Source organism: Anomaloglossus baeobatrachus, chromosome 2 (genome assembly GCF_048569485.1).
Source record: "Anomaloglossus baeobatrachus isolate aAnoBae1 chromosome 2, aAnoBae1.hap1, whole genome shotgun sequence".
In the NCBI taxonomy this organism is placed as follows: domain Eukaryota; kingdom Metazoa; phylum Chordata; class Amphibia; order Anura; family Aromobatidae; genus Anomaloglossus; species Anomaloglossus baeobatrachus.
Genome location: NC_134354.1, coordinates 372,008,272 through 372,033,872, shown reverse-complemented (window position 1 = coordinate 372,033,872; position 25,601 = coordinate 372,008,272). Strand labels below are relative to the sequence as shown.

The 25,601-nt window shown below is 43.0% G+C and overlaps 1 protein-coding gene across 2 annotated transcripts in view; it reads right to left on the bottom strand.

Annotated features, from left to right (window-relative positions):
- Positions 1-4,364, bottom strand: part of CSF3R (colony stimulating factor 3 receptor) — a 111,699-nt gene extending 107,335 nt beyond the window's left edge. Inside the window, exon 1 of one of the 2 annotated variants that reach the window (XM_075336045.1) lies at positions 4,315-4,364. The gene's annotated coding sequence lies outside the window, so the exon portion shown is untranslated. Of the gene's footprint in view, positions 1-1,087; positions 1,160-4,314 lie in introns of those variants that run through there. The other variant, XM_075336046.1, reaches the window with a different exon arrangement.
- Between the last annotated feature and the right edge of the window lie 21,237 nt (positions 4,365-25,601).

Here is a 25,601-nt window from a genome sequence, read left to right as displayed (position 1 = left end):
CCAGGGACAACGTGGAGCCTCCCAATTTTTGGCTGCCCTGCCTAAGGGCTATACTATAATACACCCATTTCCTGACAATGGACACTTAATGTTTTGAGGCCCTCATGCACGTCTCTATCCAGGGACAACGTGGAGCCTCCCAATTTTTGGCTGCCCTGCCAAAGGGCTATACTACAATAGACCCACTTCCTTACAATGGGCACTTCAAGTTTACAGGCCCTCATGCACATCTCTACCCAGGGACAACGTGGAGCCTCCCAATTTTTGGCTGCCCTGCCAAAGGGCTATACTATAATACACCCACTTCCTTACAATGGGCACTTCAAGTTTACAGGCCCTCATGCACGTCTCTATCCAGGGACAATGTGGAGCCTCTCAATTTTTGGCTGCCCTGCCAAAGGGCTATACTATAATACACCCACTTCCTTACAATGGGCACTTCAGGTTTACAGGCCCTCATGCACGTCTCTATGCAGGGGCATTGGTGAACCTCACAATTTTGGACTGCCCTGGCAAAGGAAAATACTACAAAGACTCACTTCCTCAAAATGGGCACATTAGACTCAAGAGGCCTTCATGTACGTCTCTTCTCAGGGACATCGGAGTGCCACACAATGTTTTCACGTAAAATCTTTCATGTATTAATCTCAAAAAGTAACATACACCAGCTCTATCTCACTATTGGGTATGTGCCCTTAACATTTCTGCCATGAAAAATCATTTTGGGGTCATTTTGGAAGGTTTTCTGGTGAGTCCATAAAAATGGCGTGAAACGCGGACAAAATTGTTCACAGCTGTGACTTTTGAGTGATAAATGCTTCAAGGGGTCTTCCCCATGCTGTTGCCATGTCATTTGAGCACTCTTCTGAGACTTTTGTGCCATTTTTAGGGTTTCTCCATGCTGCCGGGGGGTCATTTCACAAAAATACTCGGGTCTCCCATAGGATAACATTGGGCTCGTTGCTCGGCCCGAGTACACGAGTATCTTGGGAGGCTCGGCCCGAGCTTCGAGCACCCGAGCTTTTTAGTACTCGCTCATCACTAATCGCTACGTGTGACTCCCCGGGAATGACGAACAACAGCTTACCTGCATCCTCCAGCAACGAGGTGGGTGTGTCATTAATGCGGCTGGTCTCCGCCCCTCCGCTTCTATTGGTCGGCCGCTGTGTGATGTCGCTGTAACGGGACACAAATCCCCCCTTTAACAACTTTAACAAAGAGGTTGTTCGCCGCCCACTGCGACGTCGCTAGGAAGGTAAGTATGTGTGATGGGTGTTAGCGATATTGTGCGCCACGGGCAGCGATTTGCCAGTGACGCACAAATGACAGGGGCGGGTACGCTCGCTAGCGATATTGCTAGCAATATCGTAGCATGTAAAAGGGTCTTTACTCTTAAAGATGGACACATCTGTATATATAGATCTTTTGATTAACACATAAAGTCTGACTAATCTGTATCTAGAGGTGTTTTGTCTTAAGGGTGCCTTACACGCTGCGACATCGCTAGCGATAGCTAGCGATGCCATGCGCGATAGCACCCGCCCACGTCACTGTTTCGTCATGGGGGTGATCGCTGCCGTAGCGAACAATATCACTACGGCAGCGTCACACGCACATAACTGCTTAGCGACGTCGCTGGAGACACCAAACAATTTCTCCTTTAAGGGGGCGGTTCATTCGGCGTCACATCGGCGTCACTAAGCGGCCGCCCAATAGCAGAGGAGGGGCGAAGATGAGCGGCCGGAACATGCTGCCCACCTTCTTCCTTCCTCATTGCCAGTGGACGCAAGTAAGGAGATGTTCGTCGTTCCTGCGGTGTCACACATAGCGATGTGTGATGCCGCAGGAACGGCGATCAACCAGCAGCATGCACCACCAACGATATTATGAAAAGGAGCGACGTGTCAACGTTCAACGATTTTTGATGTTTTTGCGATCGTTGATCGTCGCACCTTTTAGTCACACACAACGATATCGCTAACGACCAAACACCGTGACCCCGATGATATATCGTTATTGATATCGTTGTGTGTACAGTACCCATTATTCTTAAAGAGATTGTTTCCATTTTTTAAATTAGTAAATTGAAACATACTTATTAAAACATCAACTTTACAGTGTACCCTTATTAAAAATCCTCTCCGTTCCCAAGCCAGAAGATATAGTCTGTCAAGGTTGCAACTGATCAGCAGTGCCCAGTGGTCATCTGATGGGGAATCCAAGAGGAGCTGTGCTGGTTCGGTGAATATGCTTGTTTTATTTTTACTTTTGTTTTGCACCATTTTGTGTCCATTAATAAGGTATTTAAAGGCAATATGTCAGCAGGTTTTTGCTATGTAATATGAGAGCAGCATGATAATAGGGGCAGAGAGATGTGATGTGCCACTTACTGGACTGTTAGTAATGATACCACCTGCTGGCTCCTGGAGGCTTCTATCTATACACCCTGCACCCTTGGCTACAGGTAGTACAGCTATCTTCATTATATGATATACAATATGTTTTGGTGACCTTATACATAGGGATAGATGGTATCATTACTTATGCCTGTCACATATCTGTTCATACTCATAATATGCAGGGTCTGTATGACATGTATTTTCACATGTGCATTTAGCAATATATATCCTTGTAGCATATTTTGTTAAATATATGTTGTCATTATAGCATATGTTTATATATTTACATTTTAGGCATATTTTTGATATGTAGTAACATCCATACTACTGGCCCCCTTTATATTTATGTGTATTATTTTGTGCTGGGTGTGTGACCTCATGATATAGCCTTTGTTTCTACAGTCCCTGTCCTTAGGCCTCTTTCACACATCAGTTTTTTTGCATCAGTCATAATCCATTTTGTGACTGATGCGACGGATACGTCGCAGATTGTGGTAAAACTGATGCAACTGATCCTGTAAAAAAACAGATCCTGTTAAAAAAAACGGATTCGTCGTACCATTTTTTTTCCTGACCAGCAGTGATTTTACAACACTTCTGGGCATGCTCAGTTATAAATAACGGAATCAGACAACGGATCCGTCATTTAACGGATGACTACGGATCCTGTGCCCATAGGTTTTCCATTACTACAAACGACAGATGGTGACGGATCTGTCGCGGTCCGTTTTTTCGACACACAAAAAAACGTTACTATGGACATTGTCTCCGTCATATTTGTAAACGGACCCCTCGTATGACGGATGTAACGTGAGACCATCCAATGCAATGCGTCACTAATACAAGCCAATGAGAAAAAAACAGATCCAACACTGGATCTGTTTTTTTCACATTTCGACGGATTGTGACTGATGACAAAAAAAAAAAACGGATGTGTGAAAGGGGCTAGTGATTTTAGTGTTTTCTAACTCACTTCCCCTCCTCGTTTTGATGAATTATCTAGTGATGTTTATTTATATGTGAATTTATTGTTCAATAAGATATTAGTTGTATATTATCATTGTCCAAAAAATTTTGAGGGTTACATAGATAAGCCTGGCTGCCCTTCATAAGTCAGGCAGCGATAATCTCCTAAAACAATTATTGCATTGAAACTAATAAGTGACACATCAATCTAGTCAGACTTTCTTGCCTTATATGATACTGCTCTCAGATTAAATAGAAAAAAAATCTGCTGACAGATTCCCTTAAAATGTAGTGAACGACCTCTGTAAAGCAAGTAAAAAAAGTCTCTCGAAATGTTGCCTACATCTCGCTCCACTTTTAATATGTTGAAGTCAATGGAAAGTCACATATGGTAGCACATACATGATGTGAGCCATAATCTTCAACTTTTTAAGCTATACAAATGATATAATACAAGCTCCCTTACTGTTTCAACGAAAAGACAGTTGGCCACATTTACAGTACTAAGCAGGCCAGTTTTTGGTGTGCCGCACATTGTAATAAGGTTTGTCACTTTCTTTGTTGTTCTACAAACGTCTCCTTTACTTAAAATTCACCAGTCTTCATAAATATGGGACAATATTTTTAACAATAGTGGCTCTGTAGGACCACACTAGTGGTGGGTTGCTCCAACTGTCTTCTGTACAGCAGTGCAGTCACATTTTAAATATATAAGATTTTGCCTTAAAAACACATTATTACATTGAGTGTTTAATTACCAATACTCTCCTATCACTAATGTATCCATCCGAGACAATATATATATATATATATATATATATATATATATATATATATATATATATATATACACCAAATCTGAATTAGAAAAAGCGTTAGAATTCTTCCCTATATTTATATCCAATGATCTAAACAATTGTGATAAATGTATAGCAGTCATTGCACTTACCAGAGCATTTGTCACCTGCTCACACTGTACTTTTATGTCCATGTGACTTATCAGGCAGCATATTGGTTTTCCTGTCGCTGAGATGAAGCTTTTTGTACCAGCAGCTGTTCCCAGTCTAATGATGCCGTTACCATCTCTCCAACCCACTGGAAATTGCAAAATACTTCCCTGAACATTAAGCACACATGACAAAGCAGGAGGAGGGGGGAAAATAGACCCACGCAAAAAAAAAAAAAACAACCGATGGTATAACCACACTTCCAGGTTAAGTTTTCATCATCTTACATTTACTTTTTCTTAAGAATCGACAGGTACCATCTCATGTTTATAATTTTCTGATCGTCCTTCAGCAGCACGGCAATGGGTTAAGTTTACTTCAGCCTTATAGGATGGATTGTAGATTAATTAGCAATGATTATGGTTAAACAGTTGTGTATTCCCTTTAAGAACCATATATCCAGTAAACCAAGTGTGTTTTTTCCTTCTGTCTGGGGGGGGGATAGTTGGGTATCTGTGTGTCAGATGAATATTACCTAATTTTATTGACCTTGTATGAAAAAAAACAAAACTGGAACAGTGAGTGGTCTCTGTGTCCAATCCCCCTGCCTCTGTGAAATACTTTCCCATGCTGTGGAGCTGGGTCATCAGGGGGCTCTCTTCAGGAGCTGATGGAGAGCAGTGTATGTATAACTACTAGTGATGGGTGAGCACTATAATGCTTGGGTGCTCGGTTCTCAAGTCAAGCAGATCAAACGCTCTGAAAGTGCTCAACTCAGGTAACGAGTGTAATGCAAGTCAAAGATTGGGTAGTCCGGCTCTCCACCTACATCCAGCCATAAAGAGAGTACTTTTGGGGGGAGGGTGTTTTTTTCTTCCTCACACACTATATCTGAATACATTCTTTTTATTCTCCAGAAGAGCCATTCAGACACTGCAAATGGCTGACACTGGGGTACCACCTCCCATCATTCAGCGGCTGTTTGTTTTCTTGTTTCACGTACAGCACATCACAGTACACGCGATAGTAGGCAAACACTACGACTACCCGAGAACCCCGACGCTCAATCAAATATCCAGCAGAGGCAAGCACTCTCAGTCATCATTAATACCTACAGCTGAATTCCAGTGGTATCTTGCAGTAAGCACCATCTGGCTTTACTCTGAAGCATGTGCGGTCTTCTCACGCTATGCGAGTGGCCTTGAAGCAGTCTACACCAACACAAGTTTTCCCCGTTATTTTCAGACCTGTAGTGTTAAAATGCCAAATGTGATCTTCCCCCTGCCAATCTACTGCCCTGAAGGCACTGCATCATATGGAATTGGTTGTGCTCCTAATTGCCCAGCTTTATTTTTTATTGTCCAGCTGGGAAGTAGGACCATACCGGCAGGTGGCTATGTCTTGTGGGCATATCTTTATATACTTCTATTTAGCCTCTGCTGATATATGTGGGTTTTTTTTCTCTTGTGTGCCACAGGTGGCCAGCCCTAAGGAACCAGGCAATGGGAAGTGAAAATCGCACTACAGATTGTGAACAACCGTTCTCGTGAACAACCCCTACCTGATAACTATGATCAGGATACTAGTAAGGCATACTCCCAGATAGATGTCTCTGTTCCTGCTCAAAACCAAGTTGTGCTGTTCCTTAGTTGGTTGAAGTGTTAGCTATCTGATGTTTTCCAATCTATTGTTTATAAGTCATCAGAAGAATCAGATGGGGAAATTATTACTGACGTCTCTGACTCCTCATCTGAAGATCTATATCTGTTCCATAAAGAGGTTACTTCTAAACTCTCTTGCTCTTTAAGTTTTCACAAAATGGGTAATAGTTCTTTCAGCCGCGCTCAGATTTCAAGTGATGACCGTGATTCAGTATTCGGATGCCTGGCTAGTGCTTGCCTATTCATAGGATAGCGACACATATTCAGCTGACAATTCAAAGTCTAGGTCATGGATTCCTCATAAATCCAAGAAATCCCAACATATTCCTGTAAATAGAATAAAGTTTCTGGGCTTTATTACAAAATACTTAAGAGATAATGTTGGGCCAATCCTCCAAAAGAGCCCTGAACACTGTTTCCAGTGTGGAATCCCTTATGTACCTTTCTTGGTCTTGGCTTATGATTTGTGAATCTATCAGAATCCTGGGGCTACTAACCTTATTGATAGACACCATTTCTTGGGAAAAGTCAACATCAGGAAATTGCAACAGTATATCCTGAACTTTTGGAATAACACTCCCCAGGGCCTAGACAAAACTATCTAGATTTCCCCACAGACTGTTCACTGGACCTGAATTGATTGCTGATTCCAGACCGTTTTTTGGGGACATCCTTTAATGTTCCCCCACAGATGCTACTCACTTTGGATGCGTTATACTTGAACTGGAGTGTCCATGTAGGGAACTCCAGGATTCAGAAGAATTGGAGAAAGGTTGAACTAGTATACACATCCAGTATCAAGGAACTCAGAGCTGTGAAACTGATCTTTATTTGTTTCAAGATTCCCTGGTCAATCATCATGTAATACTACTGTCAGACAATATCAACAGTCCAGGAGGAACAAGAAGTCAAATCTTGCCCCAAGAATGCAACAAGTTAATGTTATGGGAAGAATTTCACATGCCTTCTCTGTCAGCAATACCCATAAAAGGGTCAATTAACTGCAAGACAGACTGGCTCAGTCATAATCCCATCAGACAGAGCACGTTGAGTTTAATGACTTGAAAATGGGGCACTCGGCAGATAGATGTCACAGCTTCCAGACAGAAGAGGAAGTTGGAAAAATTCTGCTATCTAAATCGTCTCCATCACCTGCTGGCCCTAGATGGTATCTCAATAAACTAAAACAGAATATTCTGCGTGTTTTTTTGTTTCCACCAGTTCCTTGTGTTCTAGAGCATATCAAAAGGCACCAGGCGGTCATTGTACCCAGTGTTATTGACTCTTTCGAGAGGACAATTATGGAAACTTGCAGTCTGACAGGATCTTCCTTGTGTCCCAGAATGGAGTTGTGGCACCCAAACCCAGACAGGTTACAATTGACAGCATGAAAGCTGAAAGGAGGTCTCTGAAGGACTCTGTCATATACTCTGATGTAGCAAATACTCTGCTGGCCTCCAGGAAACCTAGTATATGGTCAAGTGCATAAAATATTTTCTGTATGGTGCTCTTTGCTCTTCCAGTTTGTTTGTTTTTGTGAAAGACATACTTCAATTTTTTCACGATGGTTTAAACAAAGGTCTCAGTTTACAATATTTTTAAAGTTCACTTTTCAGTAGTTAACTCTACTTTAGGTGGCAAGTTCTCTTTGCATCCCCTGATAAATTATTTTTTAAGGTAGTATTGAAGTTGAGGCCAAGTTATTTTCTTTCGGTGCCTTTCTGGGATCGTAGAATCATTAGTAAGGCCGCTTTAACACTGCGTTTCTCTCTCCGTTCAGTGGTTACGTTGGGGCTTCCATTTGAACCCCCGCAAATCAAGTTTCGGACATGTGCACCTACGGGGCCACTGACTATAATGGTGAAGACAGAGTCACCGTGTGCTCTGTCATGCACCATTTTTGGGAGTATACGCTTACTTACACTATGCCTGGGAGTCTGCCTCAAGTAAGCGTATACTCCAGAAAATGTTGCACGACAGAGCACATGATGACTCCGTCTGCATCATTATAGTCAGTGGCCTCATCGGCGTGTAACGCCCTGGCCTATCAGGTCGTTACAGGGTATTGTGCAATCTGCCCTTCAGCACAGTATCCACCCTCCTTGGTTACGGGTCCTGGTCCTTTGGTGTTGCTAAAAGCTGAGCCAATCAAAACCCTAGGGACACTTTACACTTTACCCATACCTCCCAACATTTAAAGATGAGAAAGAGGGCCAATGTAAGAAAGAGGGCCAATGTATGCGGCACGCCGTGGCAATTTTAAGCCACGCCCCTAACCACACCCATTTTGCAATCTGTCACGCCCACATCCAATCCTTTTCAGCACTGCTGATCACATTGTTTAAGGCTGCGTGTCCATGATCAGTATTTGCAGCATTTTGGATGTAGCGTGTTTTTGCTCTAAAACACTGCATTGTACAGTACAAGCACATTGGAGGGATTTCTAGAAATCCCGTGGCCACTGTGCTTGTTTTTTCTGCAGCAACACTGACCTGCGGAGAGTCTTTCCAGACTGCAGCATGTCAATTGTTTGCTGCAGTTGCATACGTCCTCCAGACTGCAGCATGTCAATTGTTTGCTGCAGTTGCATGCTTCCTCCGTAGGGAGAACACAGCAGGAGACCGCAGCGCAGTGAACCCTGATCGTGGGCACAGGCAGCTGTGGTCTCCTGTGAAGGAGACGTGCAGTCCCGCAGGTCAGGACCCGCTGCCTCCAGGACACAGCGAGTCCTGATCATGGGCACAGGCAGCTGCGTTCTCCTGTGGAGCAGAGGTGCAGCCCCACAGGTCAGGACCCGCTGCCTCCAGGACACAGTGAGTCCTGATCGCATATATACGGTACATATTTGAAGACAAATTCCTTAAAATACATATAAACAGACAAATCTATACACAGTCATCTGCACTGACATACATAGATATATACACATCATACATATACACACATTGGAGGTAACAATATGGGGAAGCCAGCAGCAGCCGCACTCACCTACCCCGCTTGTCGCTATCCAGCTCCTCCTCAGCATGTGATCACTTGGCAACACTTTAACAGACCTAGCCACGCACAGTGCACACTGACACCGCTGTGTATGTATCACAAGGGAGGATGGGGTTTTATATATATATATATATATATCTCTATATATATATATAAAATTTGTGTACACTGTATATATACAGTATATATCACAAGAGGGGCTGGGGGCTACAGTATATACAGCACAGGAGGGGTTGGGGGCTACAGTATATATATCACAGGAGGGGCTGGGGGCTACAGTATATACACATCACAGGAGGGGCTGGGGGCTACAATATATACAGCACAGGAGGGGCTGGGGGCTACAGTATATACAGCACAGGAGGGGCTGGGGGGTGCAGTATATACAGCACAGGAGGGGCTGGGGTTATAGTATATACAGCACAGGAAGGTCTTGGGGCATACACAGTACTTGATAGGGCATACATAATAGGCCTGTTTCAGATGTCAGTGATTCTGGTATGTATGTGCTAGTTTTTATACGTACCAGAATCACTGACCTTTGCAGACCCATTATAATCAATGGGTCTGCCACACATCAGTGATTTTTCACTGACCGTGTCTCCATGCGGCGTACATGCGTATCCGTGATTGCCGCACAGAAACATGTCCATTTTTTTCTGGCATCACTGTTGTCCCACAGACCACACTATGGTGTGATCCGTGAAACACGTACCAGAAAAACACGAACATTTAAAATAAAAAGCTTTTTCAACTCACCTTCTCCAGCGATGCTGAGTTCGGCAGCTGCTCTCTGCTTCTTCCTGCCTGGTTCATTATGGCATGCATATTCATTTATGCAGCCAGAGCTGGCCCGGAAGTAGCTGCAGAGGTGAGAGAGCGGTGGCTGGATGCTGAATCGCGGGACTCTTCAGCACCACGGAGAGCAGGAGCGGGGGCAGGTGAGTATATGTCCATGTGTAATCACGGAGTACGGATCACGTATCACGGATTGCACATGGACAACCACTGTGTGCCGTGAATCACGGAGTATGAAGAGATATATGCGTGTTTAACACATCAGTGAAGAACGTCTGTGTTTTTCACTGAGGGGCATACACGTTACTAAGGGGTACACACATTACTGGGGGAAATACACTTTACTGTGGGGCATACAAATTACTGGTAGCATAGATATTACTAAGGGACACATAGCTCTGGTGTTGGGGCTTATGCAGCTCTGGGGGCACATACAGCTTCGATGGGGTGGATGGGGGCATACAAATCTGGTGTGGGGGCTGGGGGGCTCACAGATCTGGTGAGGGGGGGTGGCTGGAGGTATATAGCTCTGGTGAGGAGAGGGCTGCTGGGGCATACAGATCTGGTGAGGGGGGGCTGGGATACATATCTGGTGGGAGTTGGGCTGGAGGTATACAGAGCTGGGGGGTACTGGGCAGCATATAGATCTTGTGGGGGGCTGGGGGTTATACAAATCTGTTGTGGGGGCTGGGGGGTATACAAATCTGGTGTGGGGCATGGGGGGCATACAGATATGGTGGGGGGTGGTGGCTGGAGTCATATAGCTCTGGTGAGGAGCGGGCTGCTGGGGCATACAGATCTGGTGAGGGGGGGCTGGGGGATACATATCTGGTGGGAGGGGGCTGGAGACATACAGAGCTGGGGCGGCATATAGATCTGGTGGGGGGCATACAAATTTGGTGAGGGGGCCATACAGATGTGGTGAGGGGGGTGGCTGGAGGCATATAGCTCTGGTGAGGAGGGGGTTGGGGCACACAGCTTTGGGTAGGTGGGGAGGTTACATACATCGTTTCTTGGTGCTGCAGCACCTCTCCCTCCAGTCTCTTCTTCTGTGGACAGAGCTCAGCATGTTGCTCGGTAGCTCTGCCCACAGATGCACTTCCTTCCGTACACAGCCCAGCAGTGAGCAGTGCACGCTGAGTTGCAGGTGCCGATTTAAAGCGCCCACTAATAAGAGCGGCAGCACACAGAGCCAGAGCAGTGAAGCAGCACTCGGCTCTGCTCATGTGCATTAGGAGGGGGAGAAAGTCAGACGGGGAGAGAGCGGGTGGGCGGAACCACGGGACAAAAGCCTCACGATCGTGACACCGGGACAAGTAAATTGCTAAAATTGTACAACTGGTACATGCACTCCGTTAAAAGTTTTAAATATATTGAGTAAATATGGACCACGGTCACAGGACTGGCGTGACCAACACAAACTTGTGTCTTGTATAATAGTTGCAACTCCTGTGCCAACCAGAGTGATCTAAAATACAACACCCGGGACCTTACCCGGTCATGGACCCACCTTAGGTTTCCAGGGGGAACAGGTTGTTTGGGTGGCGGGTTGTTGGGACCGGGACATTGGGACTGGACTGTTTATGGAAGTAGCTGCAAAAGAGTAGGTGAGCCTCCATTACCATAGAAACCGGTAGCGTCCCACCATTGGGCGATGAACTCTTAACAAATTTTAGAAACGTTTAAGTGCATTGCCTCCCCTGTGTGGGATGGAACCCATTTAATAAAAGTGTGCTAATATGTTATATTTTTCCATTTCTACGGTTAAAGCAAAACAAAAATAAACATCTGGTGTCCTGTAGCTTGGGGATGAGCTACGTTTAACCAAAGGGGAATGTGACGCCATGGCCTATCAGGTCATCACAGGGTATTGTGCAATCTGCCCTTCAGCACAGTATCCACCCTCCTTGGTTACAGGTCCTGGTCCTTTGGTGTTGCTAACAGCTGAGCCAATCAAAACCCTAGGGACACTTTACACTTTACCCACCAGACACACCATTGGGGGGCCTGAAGGGAATAAGGCCGCCCACATGGGGGGTTGGTAGGGGAGAGTGAGAAAGTGAGGAGAAGAGAAAAGGAAGTGAATTGGAGGTGAAAGAAAGTGACTCTCGGGAGGAGAGGTCACGGAGCAGGGCTCCTTAGCACTAGGTGGCAGATGTTGGTCTGGGCCTGGTAGGAGCTGGAACCCCGGTCACAGGGGATAGTGTCAGGGGGTACAGACTGCCGAGGAGGGCGGCCGGCGGCCTTGAGCTATCACTGGGCAGGGGCCAGGACACGACGGGGTACGTGGACCCTAGGCCAGGAAGTAGCTTTACGCATCCTGGCAATTAACTCGACGGGGGTAAAGACTTCAAGTGTCATCCCCAACCCGCTCTAAAATCGGGGTACTAGTGCACTGATAGGATAGGACTTTTCCAATACAGTCCAAAGAAATCCTACGCGTGAACCCTGAGAGCAAGCTCACTCCGTTAGCCATACGGGTGAGCGTGACCCGAAAAGTTTCAGGCTTGAGGGTCCAAAGAGGAAAACACAGGTGCCAAGGAAAGGGTCACAGACTAACCGCAACACCAAGGGCACGGACCCAAGCGTGCTCCATCCCAACTGCAGTGGTGCTCAGAACTCTGGTTTACAAGCTGTCGGTGTGATTATTTCTGGACTGAGTGAGTACACTGAAAAACCCTTTTCCTACCCCAATGGCACCCCTACATCACACATCACCGGGCTCCTGGGGCAACAACCCCTTACCCACGGAGGGGTTAAAAACACCTTGCTGCCATACCATCGCCACCGGGCATCCCCAACAGCAGCGGTGGTACCCTAACTTACCACGCACCGTGGGTGGCGCCACAAACTTTCCTAATCCCATGTATATACTCCCCCACTCCTTTTTGATTCAAGTGTCCGCGTGGACCCCCCGGGTACGGAGACCCCTCGAGCCACCGCGGCTCCGGATCCGAGCAGCTCGGCTGCTGCTACAGGGGCGGTACAGGCGCATATGTCCAAAATTCGTTTTGAGGGGCATTTGGATGGAAGCCCCATCGTGATCAATAAACTTGAGTTTCGGAAGATTGCTTTATCCTAAGAACTAAGCCAGGTTTTCAGCCTAAGGCCGCTTTCACACTGTGTTCCTCCCCCATTCAGTGGTCCCATCAGAGCTCTCGTCTGAATCCCTCACAAAGCAGGCTTCGGACATATGCGCCAACGGAGCCACTGACTATAATGGTGCAGTCGGAGTCACGGGGTGCTCTGTCGGGCACCATTTTCGTGTGTATAGGCCTATTGGGGGCAGACCCCCAGACATGTCCGTCTCAAGTAAGCGTATACTCCCGAAAATGGTGCATGACAGAACACATGGTGACTCCACCTGCATTATTATAGTCAGTAGCCTTGTAGACGTATACATCCAAAACCCATTTTGCGGGGGGTTCGGACGGAAGCCCCGACAGGACCACTGAACGGGGAGAGGAACGCAGTGTGAAAGCAGTCTTATTCATTCAACATCAGGGAAGAAAGCATTTCAGATTGGACACAGCTGCCTCATAAAGGGCAGCTTTCAGCAGATATGTATTGCAAAAGGCATTATCCTAAAAATATATCCGCACCTAATATTGCATTGTATGTCCCATTGTGCTGCCGAAAGCCGATCAGGAATATGAATATTTGCTTACCTGAAATTTCTGTTTCCTGTCGTCCAGTGGAAGCACAAGTAACCTCACCCTAATAAAGTGATTATTGCTGCATATAACACACTGTGGTTTACTGAGAACATAGGTCTTATTGAGAACTCACAGCTGTTTATTTTTAATCTTTGCCAATTAATATATGCTATAAGGGTGAAGTAAACTAAACTATTGCTGTGGACTACAGGAGTAAATGTGTAAATATGTATATAATCATTTAAATAATAATAACAAAAGTATAGCCGCAGATAGTCCCCCTTATTTTGATATACAGCAAAGAGAAGCGCATTGCTGGTGGCTGCATCCTGTAGCCGAATGCTTTCTGTGCTGGGTATCATAATACGGGGGGGACATTACACAATTTTTTCATTTATTTCTTTATTTGTACACTATAGACATACAGCCAGTGTCTCTGATTGAAAGCAGTCAGACATGCTGTCACACAGGGTGGGGGCGCCCTCTGACTCCAACCAATCAAAGACATGGGGACTACCAGTGAGTGGGGAAAGCAGTGCATATGCGTGAAGGATAATGAGCAGTTCTAGACGTAGCGTTACAGCTGCACGGAGACTGGCACAGTTTCCCGGAGTTCCCTGAGAACTCTGGGCCTTAGGTCAGTGCTTGGGTACTTTGAACCATTGTGGATCTGGACTTTTACAGTCTGGGGCCACCGATCACTACTTGGGTATGTAAATAATCAAGATCCGCTGCTGGCAGGTTCCATGTTTTTCGATCGTGATTTCCCAAATGTCATGACTTTTCCTACTTAGTGTTGCAATTACAATGTTGAGGAGTGTAGAATGATCAAACGAAGGGTTGATGCTGGCCTCCATAGAGTCTTATACTATGACTTTTAAATATTTGTCAAACTTCAGTGTTTCTGATCATCAAGCTAGTTTTAATATTAGACAAACTAAACACAATATGCTTTTTTTTAAATGATTATTTATTTTCTTAAAAGAAAAATTGCTGTTCAATCTCATGTCCCTATGTAAAAAATTGATTGCCCTATTAAAATCAATTATTTAAGCAAATTCAAAAGACAATTGGGTTCACTTTCACAAGCCACACCCAGACATTATTACTGCAAGACTTGTTGAATCTAAACAGCACTTAAACAGGACTTGTTTGGCAATGTGAAGCAGGGTAGAAGACTTGAAAAAACAGGATATGATGCCACATCTAATAAGGGTAAGGAAGACATTGCTTAGGCTCTGGGACTCCAGTGAACCACAGAGAAAACTATTATTCACAAACGGAATAAAATTGTAACCATGGTGGACCTTTTCAGGTGTCGCTTGTCTGCCAAAAGTTCATCTAAAACACATTAACCACTCATCAAGGAGGTCAAAAAAATAATTCACATGTACATCTAAAGAACTGTAAGCCTCAGTTGTCTGTTAAGGTATTCTACAATTAGGAATCTCGAAGAAACCACAAACACTAAGAGGGAGGCTAGGCACCACCTATATAATTAAATAAAGCCATGTGCCATGTACCAAACAATGGGACCAAAACAGCAAAAAAAAGTACATATAAGGCACCAGGCTTTGGAATAAAAGATAATGACTAGGGCGGACCTTGATTAGTGCAAAAAAATATACAATAGTTATTTAAACATGGTGGCAATAGACACATACATTTTTAAAATCATTTAAAATCCAACATGAACAAAATACACTATCAACTCCATGGATCAGATCAAGAATAACACATAGGATAGCATTTGGAAATAATCACACATACAATATATTTGATGAATCCTTGCTAGGAACTCAATATAAATCTCAATATAAATAAGAATGTGTTATTCTTTATCTGATTCATGGAGTTTATAGTGTATTTTGTTCATGTTGGATTTTAAATGATTTTAAATATGTATGTGTCCATTGCCACCATGTTTAAATAAATATTGTATATTTTTTGCACTAATCAAGGTCTGCCCTAGTCATTATCTTTTATTCCAAAGCCTGGTGCCTTATATGTACTTTTTTATTGCTGTTTTTGGAATCTCAAAGAAGACATGGGTCCCCCACTTAAAGGGAACCTGTCACTGGATGTGTATAATACTCACCTAACGGTCGGTGCAGAGCAGATTGGTCAGGTGGGCGTCTCCGTTCTTCGGGTCCTGTGCCTCCTCTTTCGGCCATCTCTGTCCTCCTTGTGAAGCTAGTGTGGATGATGCGTTCTACATCATCTACACTAGCTGACATTGAGATGCTGCGCAGACTACCTCTTGAAGCTCATCAAACTCATCAAGAGAATGCCAAGAGTGTGCAAAGCAGTAATCAAAGCAAAAGGTGGCTAGTTTGAAAAACCTAGAATATAAGACATATTTTCAGTTCTTTCACACTTTTTTGTTAAGTATTTCATTCCACATGTGTTAATTCATAGTTTTGATGGCTTCAACGTGAATCTACAATTTTCAGAGTCATGAAAATAAAGAAAACTCTTTGAATGAGAAGGTGTGTCCAAACTTTTAGACAGACTTTTAGGCGAAAACCCCCTGTGCGAAAAGGGCCAATTATCCTCATATCAGGAGGGAAAGTTACTTTTAAGGGTTCATAACTAATGTGATTTACGCTAGTGTATTTTTTAAAAAATATTTAATTATTTTCTATTTTTGGACTAACTTATGTTTATTTTTGTATCAGCTAAAAAAAGTTTGAACTAAAAATATTGTATTATTTTACATAAATTTACATACATTTTAATCTTATTTTTTATAGGTATTTGCTATAAATATGAGAACCTACTTAGTGTATTTATTCTATTTTACTAAACCTACTTACTGGCCATGTAGATCCAGAGGAAGGCGAAAACCTCCTGTGAGGAATGAACCAATTATCCTCATATCAGGGGAAAAAAATCCTTCCTGACCCCAAATATTGTGATTGGGATGAATCCCAGGATCAAAGGCTCCTAACCTGAATCTCCTGTAAGATTTTTTTTTTAAATATATTATTTCTTGTTATATATATGGACTAATAATGTTTGCTTATGTAAAATATTTTTTTTTTAAAATACATGTTTCAATTTTTACGACTTTTTTCGACACTATTAATGTGTAAATCTACTTAATGATCTATTATACTAAACCTATTTAAGGCCATGTAGATCCAGAGGAAGACGAAAACCCCCTTTGAGGAATGGGCCAATTGTCCTCATATTAAGGGGAAAAATTCCTTCCTGACCCCAAATACAGCAATCAGATTAAATCCCAGGATCAAAAGCCGAAATTTCCATCTACGATCTATGTGTCTATGTGTGAGTGCCTATACCTATCATGTAGTGTGGGGGTTTATACTTATCATGTAGTGTGGATGATGTGCATGTGTTGGGTTATGGGTGAAATACTTACTCAGCCTGTACGGAGCTGAGTTCAGGGATAATGGCCTATATTAGACTATTATTCCTGAACTCACCAGATGAACATCAAGCACAGGATGCTCCTGGGGGGCAGAGCATATTCAGGCTGGATGATGTCATGTGCCAGCCCAGAATTGGAGGATGCAAAGTGAAGCGCATGGTGCAGCACCACCATGGCAGTGGTCGAGCATGAGGATGTTATTGAGAGAGATGGTGTTCTATGGCTGCCGAGGTAGCAGACACCAGCAGAGTCATGAGGCATGGGTCAGGAGGCAAGAAGTTCTGGGCAGTTGGCATGGGCTCATCCTGCAAGACATAAGAAGCTTCTATCTCCTAGATAGTCTGTGATCTTAGAGGATTGATCTTTATAACAAAGCATTCCCCTGTGTAACATCAGATATGATATATGGATATAATGATTGGTGTCCTGCGGTCACTCACCATATGGCCTTGGATTCTCTCATAGTCCTGATCTTTTCATCCACCTAACAAAAACAGAGTTATATTATAGTCATTGGCAAAGGCAGTGGGAGAAGACAAGGACAATGGAAATGACCCCAAGGTGAGAAATCCTGATGGGTTCTAGTTATTACCAGACCCAGCTTGGTGATATTTAATTAAATCCGGCCAGGGAGTCTAGGGCTCTCTTTTCCTCCGGCCACTGCATAAGATAATTCACCAGAACTGTCCTGAATGGTGCATATGGAGGCCATGCTCTCCTTTCCACCAGTTCCTCCCAGCCGATGGTGGTAAAGAATGGATACGCTCTGATGTTCCCACACACCCCCAATCACTCCTGAGGATCTTTGTGCAGCAGTTCCTGGATAAGATATTTCTCAGCAGCAGCAAGCCGAGGTAGAATTTCAGGCTCTTCTTTGATGACATCTTTGTAAGCCATTTTGCTGTTGGAGGCAATGTAAAATGGGGAGTGTCCTGCTGCCATCATGGACACCACAATCCCAAGGCTCCACCAATTAACTGCTGTGCCATATGCTGTTTTGCGAAGATCCTCAGGAGCCATGTAATGGAGACTGCCTGTTACTCCACAGATGGTAATGGAGGCATAGACAATATATTGGGCGAGTCCAGGTCAATAATTTGAATGTGGCCATCTGCATCCAACATGTTGTTTTGCAGCTTTAGATCTCTGCAATTAAATAGGAAAACAGAATGAGAAATCTTCCCATTGACACTAGAGATGTGAAATGGGTCACTGCAGCACTGGGTGGAGAAGCCAAGAATATAAAAAGGACAGACAGAAGGAAGAGAGTTCTGCTTACGGTGGATGATGTTGTGTCTGTGACATCTTAACCCCTTACGACTAAGAACGTACTGTACGTCCTTGGATTACCGTGTGTTCCAACGGTGAGCCCGCAGTGATCCTTGCACATGTCTGCTGATCTGATCAGCAGAGATGTGTGGCTAAAAGGCGCAGGTGAATCGGAGATCACCCACAAATGTAAACCCCTTAGATCACACTGTCAAATACTGACAGTGTGCTTTAAATGGCCGCGACAGTGATCGTGCTGTTCCCCACCGCCATCGTTGGCTCCAAGACATGATCACGGGGCACCAATGTTCTGGTATGGTAGCACGAGGTCAGCAGATGACCTCTGATGCTACCATGATTCACTTCTTGTGAGAGCCAGAGAAGCGCCAGCAGTTACAGGAAAGCAGCAATCAGAATGATGCTGCTCTGATCAGCAGAAAAGAACAAGCGATTGGACACTGCAGTGAAAAAGTCATCTAGAGGGAAAAGTAAAATAAATCAACAATGTAAAAAAGTTTTAAAACTATGAAAAAATAAAAAAAACCAAAAAGTTCAAATCATCCCCGTTTTTGCCCCATTGAAAATAACAGTTAAAAAATAAAAAATATACACAAATTTGTTATCTCCGCGTTCAAAAATGCCTAATCTATAAAAACATAAAATCAGTTAATCTAATCGGTAAACGGTGTGGCAAGAAAAAAATTCCAAATGCCAAAATTACGTGTTTGGTCACCGCAATGTTTATTTTTTTTAAATGCAATAACAAGCAATCAAAATTTAACATCTGCACAAAAGTGGTATTGTTAAAAACGTCCGCTCAAGATGCAAAAAATAAGTCATCACTGAGCCCCAGATTCCGAAAAATGAAAACTCTTCGGGTCACGGAAAATGGCGACTAAAGTGCTACTTTTTTTGGACAAACGTCTGTATATTTTTTAACCCCTTAGATAAAAGTAAAAGTATACATTTTTGATATCTACAAACTCATACCGATGTGAGGCATCCCACCAAGACATCAGCTTTACCATATTGTGAACACTTTTAATAACAGAACCTAACAACTGTCGTGCAATTGCACTTCTGTTGCAATTCCACTTGGAATTTGTTCCCCGTTTTCCAGTACACTGTATGGTAAAAGAAATGATTTCTTTCAAAAGTACCACTCATCCCACAAAAAAATAAGCCCTCATGTGTCTGTATTGACGGAAAAGTAAAAAAAGTCATAGCTCTCGGACGAAGGGGAGGAAAAAATTAAAATGAAAACTGGAAAATGGCCCGGGAAGAAGAGGTTAACCCCTTCACGACCGGCCGATTTTGCGCTTTACGTTTTTTTTTCGTCATTCTTCTTCCGAGAGACGTAACTTTTTCATTTTTCAGTCAATATGGTCATGAGAGGGCTCATTTTTTGTGGAATGATCTGTCCTTTAAATTAAAGCAAGAGCTTTAGCATATAATGTACTGGAAAATGGCAAACAAATTCCAAATGCGGAAAAATTGCAAAAAAAGTGCAATTGCACTATTGTTTTTGAGATATTTTATTCACAGTGTTCACTATATGGTAAAACTGATAAGTCAGTGTGATGCCTCAGCTTGTTGCAAGTTCGTAGACACCAAACATGAATAAGTTTACTTTTATCTAAGGGGTTAAAAAAAAATCAGAAATTTGTCCGAAAGAAGTGGCATACGTTACAGATGTTACGTTTTGATCGCCTGTGATTGCATTTTGCGCATCCGAAAAACGTAATTTTGGCTTTTGGAATTTTTTTGCAATTACGTTGTTTACCGGTCAGATTAATTGATTTTATATTTTAATAGATCGGCATTTCTGAACGCGGAGATACCAAATGTGTGTATACAGTAATTTTTATTTTTTTAACCCTTTTTCAATGAGGCGAAAGGGGGTGATTTGAACTTTTAGGTTTCTTTATTTTTTTTATTTTTTTAACCCCTTCAGCCCCCGGGCACTTTCCGTTTTTGCGTTTTTGTTTTTTGCTCCCCTTCTTCCGAGAGGCGTAACTTTTTTAATTTTCCATCAATCTTGCCATATGAGGGCTTGTTTTTTGTGCGACGAGTTGTACTTTTAAATGAAACCATAAGTTTTACCATATAGTGTATTGGAAAACGGCAAAAAAATTCCAAGTGCGGAAAAATTGCAAAAAAAGTGTGATCGTACAATAGTTTTTGGGATATTTTATTCACTGTGTTCACTATATGATAAAACTGAGATATCAATGTGATGCCTCAGGTCAGTGCGAGTTTGTAGACACCAAACATGTATAGGTTTACTTGTATCTAAGGGGTTAAAAAAAATTCACAAGCTTGTCCAAAAAATGTGGCGCACGTTTTGCGCCATTTTCCAAAACCCGTAGTGTTCTCATTTTTCAGGATCTGAGGCTCAGTGATGGCTTATTTTTTGCTCATGTCACGTGACTTCCGGTGGGGGCGGGATAAGTAACTGTCATGGCGGCGCCCATATACATATCGCTGCCAGATTTTGGCAGCAAAATGTAAGGGGTTAATGGCCGCGGGTGGAAGCGATTCCACTCGCGGCTAGCAGGCATACATGTGCGCGGATCGCGGCCGCCTGCCGGCGGCAGGGGGTGGGGCTTACCGGCACACGATCCATGACGTACCCAGTACAACATGGGTCGTTAAGGGGTTAAACCTTTTCTTAAACATTTTTTTTTATTTTACTAGGCCCCGTAGGGGACTGTAATGATCAGCAGTCTGATCGCTCATTCATTTCTCCCGATCAGAGCTGCATTGCTCCGACCGGGAGAAATGAACATCTCTTGTAACAGCCAGTACTCGGCTGTTTGTTTACAGGACTTTAGTCATGTGAGCTACAGGAGTCATCACATGATCCTGTGCTACCATGACAACCACCGGAAGTCACGTGATCACATAACGTGACTTCTGGTATCGGTATTTTAAGTTTCAGCGCGATCGTGGTTATAATGGCGCTGTCACTTATTGACAATTAAGGGGTTAAAAGGCACAGGTGGATAACGATTTCACTCGGGTCTGGCAGGTACACATGTCAGCTGTACTGTATAAATCAGCAGAGATGTGCGCCGATTAACATTGTGACCGCTAAGATGTAGTTTTACCGCCCGCAGTTGTTAAGGGGTTAATGGGGTATTTGACTATTATTATATGGGTACAAATAGGACAAACACTGGAGGGCACTTTGAGTTGATTGGGGTCAGAATTGGTGTTATATCAATGTGCAGCTGATAAAACATAGAGGTTAAAGTATATATTTTATCCTGATAACTGCATATATGGACACAACAAGGAAGTAAACCAGTCCCCCCACTCCCCACAGATGTAATCCCAGAGGTCAGCTCTCCAGTGAATCAGAATACCCATTTATAGCAGCACTGCACCTAACTATGGTGATAAGATGATGCTATGTGAAATACAAAGTGGTCATGGGGCAAGGGTTTCTGAATGTTTTTTGTAAACCCATACAAGTACGCTTCAATAAATATCTATCAACAGAGAAAAACTGTTGGAGATAAAATGGCAAACAGTTTTATAAAGAAAAAATATATACTCACTTTGCCAAAGCTGCCCCTACCCAAGATTTTGTGAATGTTGAAGTGGCTGTCAAGCCTGGCGTAAGGGCTGGATGTTTCGGGGTCTCTGCTGCATCCAGGTGTTGGCTTTTTATCCTCCAATCCATTGTCTTTGGCCTCCCTCCTCTTCTTTGAGATCTTCTTGAATCCAGTGGTATCTTTGTCCTTTTTTTCTCTTACTCTTCTCTTTTTTTCTTATTTTCCCAGCTCTCTTCTCATCTCTAGTGGACACCATTCTCAGAAATGTCTTCCCGTCTGTAGACTTTAGTCCAATTACCTCCGACAACAGTTGAAAGTAAACTGCATTTGGCCGTGTGCAGATGACGTGATGTCAGAGGTGACGGAACCCTTAGGTGGCACCTGCCAAGCAGTGGTGCATGGACCTGCTCTGTCCTATACACTGTGATGTGGGCCACATAGATGATAGTTTACCATGCAAAGATTTGAAAGAAAACTTCATGGGAGCTTCTATTGCTGTTTTTTTTATTTCATAATACATTCTTTTTATACACATATACAGAGATGTAAAAATATGTAAAAGAATACAAAAAAAAAAAAATAACATACTACAACATCACAGGTCTTCCCATCACTAATGTAATTCTTCTCGTTTCCATATTTAACAAAAAAAATATTACTTTTATCTTTCATGTTATATTATCTTCTATATTACAGTTGCTAGAAATGAGAAAATTAATTTGGTGCAAATTTAATTAGCATCAAATTTAAGGAAATTCTCTAGAACAGGTACATTTTAACAATTTGTGCTTTGAAGGGATATCGGGGACCTTTTTTTTTTTTAATCCTACAACGTTCCTGAGCAAGAATAAGCAGGGATTTGCTAACTACATGCCTGTTGTGCCCGGCACCAAAATTTGCCAGCATAGAGTGAGCACAGACCGGTCCTGCTGGCAATTCTGCAGCTTCCACTGATCACAAGTTGACAGAACAACAGTTTCTTTTTCGCTCTGCTGTGTTGACAAGGCGTGACTTTCAACATTATGCTGATTGACAGCCGGCTTCCTTCTGCCTAATTGGAAGAATCTGAATGTTAATCAGCATGACATCGACAATCACGTCCCATAGAGAAGGCAGATTGGAAGAAGAAAAGCTCAATGACCGCTCTAAACCAGCGCTGGGCACAACAGGCAGGTAGTTACGTTTGTGTAATGCCTGATAGGAGCCACAGACTCAGACTGGCTGTAAGGGGAATCTAGAGAAAAGCCACTCACAAAGCAGGACCCCAAGAACTCTGCAACCCTTTAACCCCTTTACAGGGATTTGGAATTACACAGAGCCTCAGAGATTGCTACCTGTAGTAGACTGTAGTCCGTGGTCGTCAGGCAGAGTCAAAAGAGATGCAAAACAGGAACAGAATCGGCAGGCAAGGGCGTATTGAGGAGACAAAGCAGGGGTCAAATCCGGAACTGGCAGCAAGGTACAAAAACGACAGGCAGGAGGGTAGTCAAACAAGAAGCAAAGATCAGTGCACAGGAATCACAATACCAACAGCTCACGAGCCAGGAGAACAGAACTATCACTGGCAGTGGTCATGTGACAGGAGGGGGTATAAGAAGGGTGTGGTGTCTTCCCATAGGCTGCAGGTGAATGTTGGCCACTTCAGCCGGGAGACACACGCCACCTACAGTCAGCCAGTGGTACTGCAGGCTCCAGGGAAACCCAGCCTAGTGGTTGAGCAGAGCCTGTGCTCCGCAGAACCACGGGCACTGACTCCTCTCCCATCACCAGCACTATCCATGGTGGGAACATGGCGTTGTCTGGCGATCGGAGTAGAAGTCGCAGGAGCGGACTCCGGTGGGGACGTGACAGTTTGTTAGCAACTTCCCTCATGATTAAGCAATGACCTAAAAACGCGAAACGTGTGTTGATGTTGAGGTCTATTCACTGGAGAATTCTCAGACACCTTTGGGTCCACTTTTGTGATGGACTACTTGCACTTTATAGCACCTAGTAATTTGTTGTTATGTATTATACATCCTGATATCCCTGGACTTGTCTATTTATTCAGTCATCATTCCCACTATAAATGTACAGTTTACAAGAGATTTAGACTTTTAAAGTGTTTTTGTCCTCCTCGTGGTGTGCTACCTGGGTGCTTGTACCCATAACATTTTCCCATGCATTGTAATCTATATGTATTGTTTGTGATTGTCTTGTTCAGTCCCTTGATTCAATATATCTCCCTTTAGGTAAGAAGGAAAAGATATGGTGCAGCGCTTTTTCTGAGCCTAGTAAACCTTTAAATTTATATGTAATTATTGCTCTCACCTATAGTGAGCACATAAGGCTGATGTAAAATATATCCTTATTGCTGGACTTCTGGTCTGCTGTCAGATCAATGTGCTGTGAATAATCCCCTCTGTCAGAGATACCACAGATGGAGTTTGAAAAGATGCAATAGATCACATGTGGTGTTTCCAATATATCCAGCCTTGGTAAGGTCGGTCTTGGTAGATTATTTTAATAAAAAATACATACGTATGTATATAAAAAAACAACGCGTTTTGATTCTATTTCATAGAGCTTTCTTCAGGTTAAAAAACATATAAAACAATAAATAATGTGCACCTCAGTACTATACCAAAGTCCACACTTTGTTTTTCAACCTGAAGAAGGTTCTGTGAAATAGAGCCAAAACGCATTCTTTTATTATATACACACATATGTATTTTTTAGTAAAATAATCTACCAAGACTGACCTTACCAAGGCTGGATAAATTGGAAGCACAGCATACTACCTATTGCATTTTTTTGGTCAGTCCTTTGGGACTTCTTATGCCATTGTTCCAATAAAGTTTGTATTTTTTATTGAACTTATATCTCCTTGTCCTCCTGGTTTACAATTCTCATGAAGTGGTCTCACATATAGCTGTCAGTATTTTGAGATTGTTCACACACAGCTTTATTTTGATTATGCACCTTTTAGAATTTTGTGTTTCGGAGTCAAATATGTACCATGTCTGGACCATAGAGTTCTTGCTCTGTAAAAGGATTGAACTGTATTGGGGCAACGTGACGCTAACACAGTTCAACGTGGTGGTCGCAGAAGATTCGGGGCTGCATCCAAGAAGTTCGGGGCCGGAGCCCTGGATCTTTGATGCAAGCGACGCCTCTACAGACGGGTCTAATCTATGGCCGGCTGGGGGACCCATCGGGACATTGACTGGTGTCTGTGCCAGACCGATGCTGGATAGATGATAGATAGACAAATATAAGACAGACAATGGATAGAATGGATGTATAGACAGACAGATAGATATTAGATAGGATGTATGTATAGACAGACAGACAGATAGGCACAGTAGATAGGATGGATGTATAGATACAAAGGATGGATAGATTGATAGCTAGATAGATTGAAAGATAGATGATAGCTAGATAGAGACATAGATAATCGATAGATAGATAGGATGGATGTATAGATAAATAGAAAGGATGGCTGTATAGATAAATAGAAAGGATGGCTGTATAAATAGAAAGGATGGATGTATAGATAGAAAGGATGGATGTATATATACACTGTATATAGGATGGATGTACAGACAGAGACCGATAGGATGAATGTATAGATAATAGATAGATAGGATGGATGTATAGACAGACAGACAGGATGGATGTATAGATGTATAGATAGATAGGTAGATGGATGTATAGATAGATATAGATAGATAGATATAGATAGGAAGGATGGATAGATAGAAAAGATGGCTGTATAGATATATAGAAAGGATGGATGTATAGATAGAAAGGATGGATGGATAGCTAGAAAGGATGGATGTATAGATATATAGGATGGATGTATAGATAGAGACCGATAGGATGAATATATAGGATAGATAGATAGGATGGATGTATAGATAGATAGATAGATGGATGTATAGGTAAATAGATACACTGTGTGCAGAATTATTT